This window comes from Acomys minous, assembly GCF_964271855.1.
Source record: "Acomys minous genome assembly, chromosome: 17".
Taxonomy (NCBI): Eukaryota; Metazoa; Chordata; class Mammalia; order Rodentia; family Muridae; genus Acomys; species Acomys minous.
Genome location: NC_140500.1, coordinates 32020606 through 32029587, shown reverse-complemented (window position 1 = coordinate 32029587; position 8982 = coordinate 32020606).

The window sequence follows — 8982 nt, the reverse complement described above, 5'->3', positions numbered from 1 at the left end:
GTTTAAAATTTCTATTACATTTATTTATGTATTTATTTATTTGTTTGTGGATGTGGCGCGTGTGTGTGCATAGGCTCATGTGCGTGTGTGTGAGGACAACTTTCAGGTCTCCCCTTTCACCTTTACATGGGCTCCTCAAACTGAACTCAGGTCACCAAGCTTGGTGGCTAGTACCTTTACTTGCTGAGTCATTTTGCTGGCCCTCAGTAGAGATCTTTAAATGGTTGGTTCTCTTGACTTTTCCTTCTCCTGCTGTTAGTTGGCTTCCTGTTACTGTAACAAAACACCTGAGACAATGAAGTTAATAAAAGAAGAGGTTTATTTTGGCTCATTTCTTAAGTCCATGGACGTTATCCCTGCCTGCTTCAGGCCTATGTTCGCACAGCATAGTATGATGGGGGTATAGGGAGGGGGATCTGATCACACTGCTGACCACAAAGTGAGAGACAAGAAGGAGTACAGTGACTCAGTACCCTGCAAGGGCACTCTGCCCTATGAGCCAGCTTCCCTCCATTAGGCCTTGTGCTGCTTTGGATGAGAAATGTCCCCCATAGGCACCCTTATTTGAAGATGTCATCACAGTTGGTGGCACTGTTCCTGGTCCCACCACACATGTCCTTCCTCCTTGCCCTGATCGGACCCTATCTTTCTGGAACCTTAAGCTAAAACAAATCTTGTCCTCGATAAGCTGAGATGGAAGAACAACTAATGCAGGGCCCATCTCCTAAACGTTCTACTGCTTTCCAACAGCACCCCAGGACGAGGACCAAGCTTCCAAAGCGTGGGGCTTGGGGAGCGTTCAAGATGCAGCTACACTGCCCAGGGCTTTGACCCTCTTTCCAGAACCCCTCCTCTTCCATGCTTGGGCAGTCGCCTCCAGCCCCTTCATGTCCCCTTGACCTCTCACCTACTCCACATGACTGTGACACATCCTAGATAATTTGATCAGATTTATTAATTCACCAAATCATTGTATTATATATACTTTCAAATGTATTTGTTTGTTTGTTTGTTTGGTGTGTGTGTGTGTGTGTGTGTGTGTGTGTGTGTGTGTGTAAGTGCACCAGAGTACAAGTGTGGAGGTCAGAGGACATTTTGCTGGAGTTTATTCTTTAATTCCACCGTGTGGGATCTGAGCACTGGATTCACATCATCAGGCTTGATGGCAAGCACAGCAACCCACTGACCCGCCTCGCTGGCCCCTCTTTGGCTCTACTTAATCTGTAAAACCCATTCAGTGATGTTTCCTTCCACTGGTATTTGTTTGCTGTTGTTGTTAGACATTTCATTTCTCTCTCCCTCTTAAAAGCTTTAAATTTTCTGTTTATGAGTGCTTTGTCTGAATGTATGTCTGCATACCACAGGTGTGCCTGGTATCTGTGAAAGCCAGAGGAGGACATCAGAAATCCTGGAACTGGAGCTATGTCTGGTTGTGAGGGGCCGTGTGGGTGCTGGGAACCAAACCTGGGTACTCTGCAAGACAAGTGCTCTCACGGCTGAGCCACTTTTCCACCCTCCACTTTGTCATCTTTACATGCGGTCCTGTGTACCAGGCTCATGGTTCCTTTTTCCTTTTAACTTGATAACATTCTAAGAAGTTCGTTCTACAGATTTTTCCAGTGTTAACATCAGGAACGGTGGTGCACACTCAGTCCCAACACTCAGGATCTGAGGCAGGAGGGTTGGAAGTTGGAGGGCAGCTTATGCTATGAAGCAAGAACATGTCTCAAAAGAAAAAGAAATACTTTCCATGTAGACTGACATGTTTTGCCCATGCTCTTCTTCACTTGGAGTTTCTCCCCACAGGTGTTCGTGTGCCTCAAATCACAGAAATAGTCTACAGCTGTGCATACCATTTCTGTAGCACAGCCTACAGGTGTCATAGGCCTACACATTTTTTTCGTTTTGTTTGTTTTTCTGTTTTTGTTTTTCAAGACAGGGTTTCTCTGTGTTAGTCTTGGCTGTCTTGGACTCACTTTGTAGACCAGGCTGGCCTCGAACTCACAGTGATCCACCTGCCTCTGCCTCCCTAGTGCTGGGATTAAAGGCGTGCGCCACCACGTTGTTGGAATGTTTGTCCTTTTCAGGTGTAATGCATTCTGACCTTCTTTGCCTCTGCCTGGGCAGCAAAGATTTGTGATTCTCTGCTTATGAGTCTGTGACTCAACCATGATGTCAAAGACAATTTGGTTTCTCACTCTGATCCAGGCTGCCCTAGAACTCCCATCCTGCCCCTCAATCCATATGTATGCAATGTTTATTAGTGTGGTCAAGGATGGCTTGGGGAGGGGGTTGATCCCACAGAGCTATGTCACTAAGGTGGAAACCTTTTCTAGAAGTCTCTTTGCCGACTTGAGAGCTGGTTCTACCTTATCTCCGAGAAGTAGTCTACAGACGTGAGTACGCTTGCCTTTAATTAATATGCTTCTCACTGGCAAGGAGACTGGGCATTTCACAGTCTCAATGGGAAGAGACGGACTCTCTCAACAGTGCAGAACAGTGGATAAGAATTGAAACTAAGCGTTTAGAACCAAGCATGGTAGCTCGCATCTGTAATCCCCACCCTCAGGAGGTGAGGCAAGAGGACCGTCTTGAAGTGGATGCCAGTCTGGGCTATATAGTGAGTTCTAGAGCAGCCTGGGCTACAGAATAAGACATTGTTTCAAAAACAAAACAAAACAACAACAACAAACTGAGTATGGTATATGGTAGTATGGAAGCTGGTATAGAGCCAGCATTTGGGAGGTGGAGGCAGGAGGATTAGAAGTTCCAGGTCATCCTGAAGCTTCCTAGGGAGTTCAGGACCAGCCTGGGCAACTCAAAACCTTGTACTTAGGGGAATGGGGGGGGGGAGTGAATATTTTCAAACATTTCCGTGAATGTGAACCAGGAGAAAAATTGTTCACTTATCACTCATATATTGTACTGGCCAAAATCCGTACACATCTGTAGACAGTCTGGCCTCTAACATGTGGCAGTCTTCCTGCCCTGCCCTCCCTCCCACGTGTTGAGTATAGAGGTGTGCCTCTCACCCCTATCTTGGCTTTTATTCTTAGAATAAAAACATGGCTAATTCCACAGCCATCTTCACTAATGTCCAATCATGACTTTAGAGAAGGCCAAAAGTGTATAGGAAGTCTAAGTTATTTATTTATAGTCATTTTGTGTCACAAGGAAAGAGCAAAGGAAATGGTTTTTTCTCACCAGTCTTGAGTGGGTCTTTAGGATGCTTTATTGCCTTTCATCCTTTCAATGACCCAGGTGAAAGGGGTGTCACTGTACCATGTTATACCATGTTCCAAATTGTCATGACCCCTCCAGGGGAGTCTGTGTGACAAATGCTTTGCACAACCCAAGGCAACGACCCCTGCCTCCTGGAATGGGCCTGATGTTCCTGTCAGGAGTAACTGACTGCAGCCTTCTTTTTTCTTATTGTGTTGGCTTATTCTGTCTCTATTCTTTCTCCTAACTTTACTCCCATCCCAGGACCCTTCAAACATGATGACATTTCAATGAAACGTTCTAACATGGGACTGCAGCCAGGGACTGTTCAGTCCCGGAGTTCATCACCGAGGTCTGCTGGTCTTCTCCACTAAGAGAAACATGGCTAAGAATTATTCATTAGTTAATAATTTATATTATGGCTTACAAAGAAATAAAGTGTTTCAGAAAGCTCCAAATAGTGGCGCTCAGATATTAGAAAAGAGAATTAAGAAAAAACTGTCTTGGTTCCCACACTCCCAGCCTACGGGTGCTGGGCAAAAGTTAAATGAGGGAACATTGACCCTTGACAAGATCGCATGCGTACCGATACCAAGCCAATAACTTAAGAACGATGACGTCCTTACTTTGCATTCTGTACTTTGTACTGTGTATGCCTGATTGCTTCACTGACTCCCTTGAGTCTACTCCATGGGAAATGTAGCCACAGAACACTCCCTGTTTCAGAAAGTGTGTATAAAAATCTAGACTGCTTGCCTGAAAAATACACTCAGATTCAAACTCCCCCTGGGTTTGTCTGTCATTTAGCTGACTCCTTGTCCACCAATGCTTCGAGAACTCCCATTCCCAAGGACCTATACCCAACTGAGACGAGGCACCAAATGACCAAGCAGAAGTCCTCACTCAAAGTCCCGGTCTGGAAGCCCAGCACAGCCAGGTTTGCCTGATTCTGGTCTGTGCTCTTTCCTCTGGGTTATTCTGTCTGGTTGGGTGTTATTGTTATTGGTTTGTTTGGGTTTTGTTTGTTTGTTTGTTTGTTGTTTTTGTCTTTTGAGACCAGGTCTTTGTAGACCAGGCTGGCCTCAAATTCACAGAGATCCCCCTGCCTCTGCCTCCCTGAGTGCGAGGATTACAGGCGTGCACCACCATGCCTGGCTTGGTTGGTTCGTTGGTTGTTTTTGTAAGACAGTTTCTCACACAGCCCAGGCTAACCTCCAACTCACTGGGCAGCTAAGGATGACCTTGAGCTTCTTGATGCTTGTGCCTCTTTCTCCTGAGTACTGCCATCTCAGGTATGTGCTCCTGTGACCTGACTGTCCTTGTTGTTTATAAAGACCAGGAAACTAATTTCCTGGCCTTCGCTTGGGCCTACATCAGTCATCTCGGAGTCAGAAATAATCAGAGCAGGGCTTAGTGTGAGGTAAGGAACTTGAAGATCAGTACCAGGAAAACAGCACCATGCTGTCACTGGGGATGCCATTTAGCAACATTAAATTAAAGACATAAATCAGTCTGGCTAGACTCAACTCCCTCTCTGGTTGAGGCAACTGTCCTGAGAGAGACGTCCCCTGGGGAGCTCAGCCTTCTGCGGCACATGTCCTGGGGATGAGATTCCAGAAGCACCACGAAATCTCACGTCTGATTCTCTTCCTCAGCACTTTCCTCTCAGACTTCCTGCTCAGCCGCTAAGCCTTGAGCAGGCCAGGATCTCCCAACCCTGCACAGCCTGGGCTCCTGGGCCCAGCACAACGCCTGACATCTATTAGCCCTCCGTACATGCTTGATTCATTACTTAGTTGGTTCATCAACACGCCCCTGGCAATGCCCGCATTCAGTTGCCCCCACGCTGAATTAAACTGTGTGCTCAGAATGTTGTTTAAAGCACCCAAAGGCAGGGCTCTAACCACTGAGAAGACATGTTAGTCTGCTTTCTGTTGCTGGCACAAAGTTCATTCTGGGCGCTTTATGGAGAACATGGTAGCCGGGTATGGTAGTCCATGCCTGAAAGCTAGCATTTGTGAGGCTGAGGCAGGAAGTTTGCTGTGAATTTAAGGCCACCCAAGACTACATAGTGAGTTTAAGACAATCCAGTCTAGAGTAAGACCATGTATCAAAAAAGAAGAGGAGGACGGGGAGGCTAGACAGGCGGCTCGGCAGTTAAGACGAGGAGGCTAGACAGGCGGCTCGGCAGTTAAGACGGGGAGGCTAGACAGGCGGCTCGGCAGTTAAGAGCACTTGCTGTTCTTGCAGAGGACACAGGTTTGGGTCCCAGCATCTGCATGGCAGCTCATAAACATCTGTAACTCCAGTTCCAGGGCATCCAAGACCTCCTCTTGTGTACTGTGGCAGGCATTGTATGTACTGTACGCATACACGCACACACACATACATACAATAAATAAACGTAGTTAAGAGTGTTTTAAAAGAAAGAAAAGAGGGAGAGAGGAAGGGAGGGGCAACTAGATTCAGCTACCTTGGGACAAAATCACACATGAGACAGAAGCCAGGGGTGGGGGCGGGGGCGGGGGCGGGGGCGGGGCCTGCCATACTCTTTTAGGGCCACCTGCTTTGTTTTGTTTTGAGGCGGGGTCTGATGTAGAACGTACTGACTTCCAGAACCCTCACTAGCTGAGGCTGGCCTTGAACTTCTGCTCTTTGTGCTTCTACCTCTCAAGTGCCAGGATTACAGCCCTCACGTGGTCATTATTTTTTTTTTTTTTTAAAGACAAGGTCTCAGCATGTATCCCAGGCTGGCCTTCAGCTCTGTAAGTGAGCCAGCTTGGCTTTGAATTTCAGCAATCCTCCTGCCTCCTGGGATTACAAGCATGCACCACCCAGCTCTAACTGTCCGTTCTTATATGACTATTTACTCTCCAGAGAAATACTTCTCTAGGCCTCCAAAGACAACCAGGATCTGAAGATGTAACCCAGTCAGTAGAGTTTGCCTGGCAAATACACTGTGTGGGCTGCATCCCTGGAACCACATCGAGCTAGGTGTGGTGGGGTGAGCCCATAGCACAGCCCCTGGGAGGGAGAGGTAGGAAGATCAGTCATCTTAGGCTGCATGAGACAGTGGGGAGAGAGAGAGAGAGGGAGAGACAGACAGACAGACAGATAGACAGACAGACAGAGATCAGAGACAGAGAAACAGACACAGAAAGAGACAGAGAGACAGAGAGAGAATGTTTAATGTTGGTAAAATGGTTTATTAAGAAAAGGCAGTTAACACCAAGCCTGATGACACAACTTCCATCCCCAGGACTGTATGTGGAAAGCCGGACATTTTTTGCCCTCTACATACTCACGGTGGCAATACATCCTTAGACATGTACATGTGCATACACACAGATCAAAATAGAATTTAAAAGGCATGGTAGTGCATACCTTTAATCCCAGCACTCAGGAGGCAGAGGCAGGTGGATCGCTGTGAGTTCAAGGCCAGCCTGGTCTACAAAGCTGGCCAAGGCTACACAGAGAAACCCTGTCTTGAAAAACAAAAACAAAAACAAAAACCAAACCAAAACAACAACAACAACAACAAAACCAGGGGCAAGAGATGTCTCAGTGGTTAAGAGCACCGGCTGCTCTTTCAGAGGGCAGGAGTTTAAGTTCCCAGCACCTGCACGGCAGCTCACAACTGTATGTAACTCCAGTTCCAAAGGGTCTGACACCCTCCCCTCACACAGGCATACACTAATACACTAATAAATAACTAAATTGTAAATGTAATAAATATTTAAATAATAGTAAAGGCAGTCGTAGTTTGTAATTTTTTATGCGTATGAGTATTTACCTCCATGTACATACGCACACCATTGCATGCCCATTGCCATGGGAGGCCAGAAGAGGGTGTTGCATTTCCTGGCACTGGAGTTACAGGTGTTTGTAAGCTACCAGAGGGCGCCGGGAACCAAACCTGGGTCTCTGTGGGAGAAGTCAGCGCTCTTCACCACTGAGCCGTCTCTCCTGCCCCACAACAGGTGCATTTGAGTGATTTATTCCACGGGTTGTGTCATGAACACCGTGACAGATCCCACACCAGCACTTCTTACATAAATTCATCAGATCTGTCCCCTCAGATAGCAGGAGTGTGATGGGCTCTTTGCACAATGAAACTTTGTCCCCAGCTGTGCCAAGTGGCAGGCTCATAGTTTACATCTGTACTCATAAGAGCTGTACACGTTGCAGGACGCTGGTGGTGCATGCCTTTAATCCCAACACTCAGGAAGCAGCTCTCTGAGTTCAAGGCCAGCCTGGTCTGTAGAGAGAGTTCCAGGACAGGCAGGGTTGCACAGAGAAACTATGTCAAAACAAAACAAAAATAAAAACAAAACACACAAAAAAAAAAGAAAGAAAGAAAAAGCTCTATTCTTTGCAGGAACATTTTGCAATCATGACAGTTTTGCTGGGGAAAAAAACCATTACAATTTTTAATTTATTTATAGGTACATGATATGTGTGCAACAGAGCACATGCGAAGGCTTCAGAGCAACTTATAGAATCAAATCTCTCCTTCCATCAAAATTTTGGTCATCAGGCTTGGTGACAAACACCTTTGTCTGCTGAGCCATCTTTCTGCTCATTCTGTGACACTTTCAGTTCTCTGAGCTTTGCATTCATATATGCTGAGAGGGTGAGGTACACTCTTTTTTTGTTTTTTTGTTTTTCAAGACAGGGTCTCTCTGTGTGGCCTTGGCTGTCCTGGACTCACTTTGTAGACCAGGCTGGCCTCGAACTCACAGTGATCTGCCTGCCTTTGCTTCCTGAGTACTGGGATTAAAGGCCACCATGCCCTGTGTGAGATAAACTCTTTACCCTGTCAGCCAGGGCCCTGGCATTGACACTAAAGTTGCAAAACTCGTTACTTTGGTAATGTTCAGACTTTTGTCTCTGAGACAAAACGCTCAGGAAAACAACTGAAGGTGGAAGATTTATTTGGACTAATTCAGAGTGGCCTTGTTTCAGCCCACTGTTTCTTGGATTTGGTGGAAGGGTTCGTAAACGTCCATCCCTTACACTTGCTCTGTCTGGTTCCCACGTCAGTCCCTCTGGGCTCCAGAGTAGTCTGCCGTGCAGCCTACATTGGGGCAGTCTTCCTCCCACAGGGACACACCAGAAATGTGCTTTCCCGGTCTCCTGGGAGCCTTTCAACCTGAGCAGGGTGGAAGTGAGAGTAACCAGACCTGTGAGCAGCATGGCATGCCTGCACTTCCCGCTGTCAGGAGGTCCTGGCAGGGATGGCAGGTTCCAGGCTAGCTTGAGCTGCATAGCAAGAGCCTGTCAAACAACAACAAAGCAGTCAAAAAACCCAACATGGTGGCACACTTCTGCAGCCAGGTACCTAGACGGCAGAGAGAGGGGTAGCAGGAGCTCCTTGGCTATATACTGTGTTGAAGTTGCTTGGAATACATGAGACACTATGCATAAGAAAATGTATCTATTTATTTAAAAAATATAAAATTTTAAGAAAAGCAGATGTTGTGGTAGATACCCCTGAGGTTCACACAGGTGACTGAGGCAGGATGATTGTTTCAAGTTGAAAGCCAGCCTGGGCTACAGTGTGGGACTGTGTCTCAAACAAACAAACAAAATAGGCTAGGTACAATACCACAGGCATTAAATACCAGTCCTGAGGAGGCAGAGGCAGGTGTAGCGTTGTGAATTCAAGCCTGGTCTACATGGCAAGTTCCAGCCCAGCCAGGGCTACACAAGGAGACTCTGTCTCAAAAGCAAGAACGAACAAACAAACATATAAAGAGG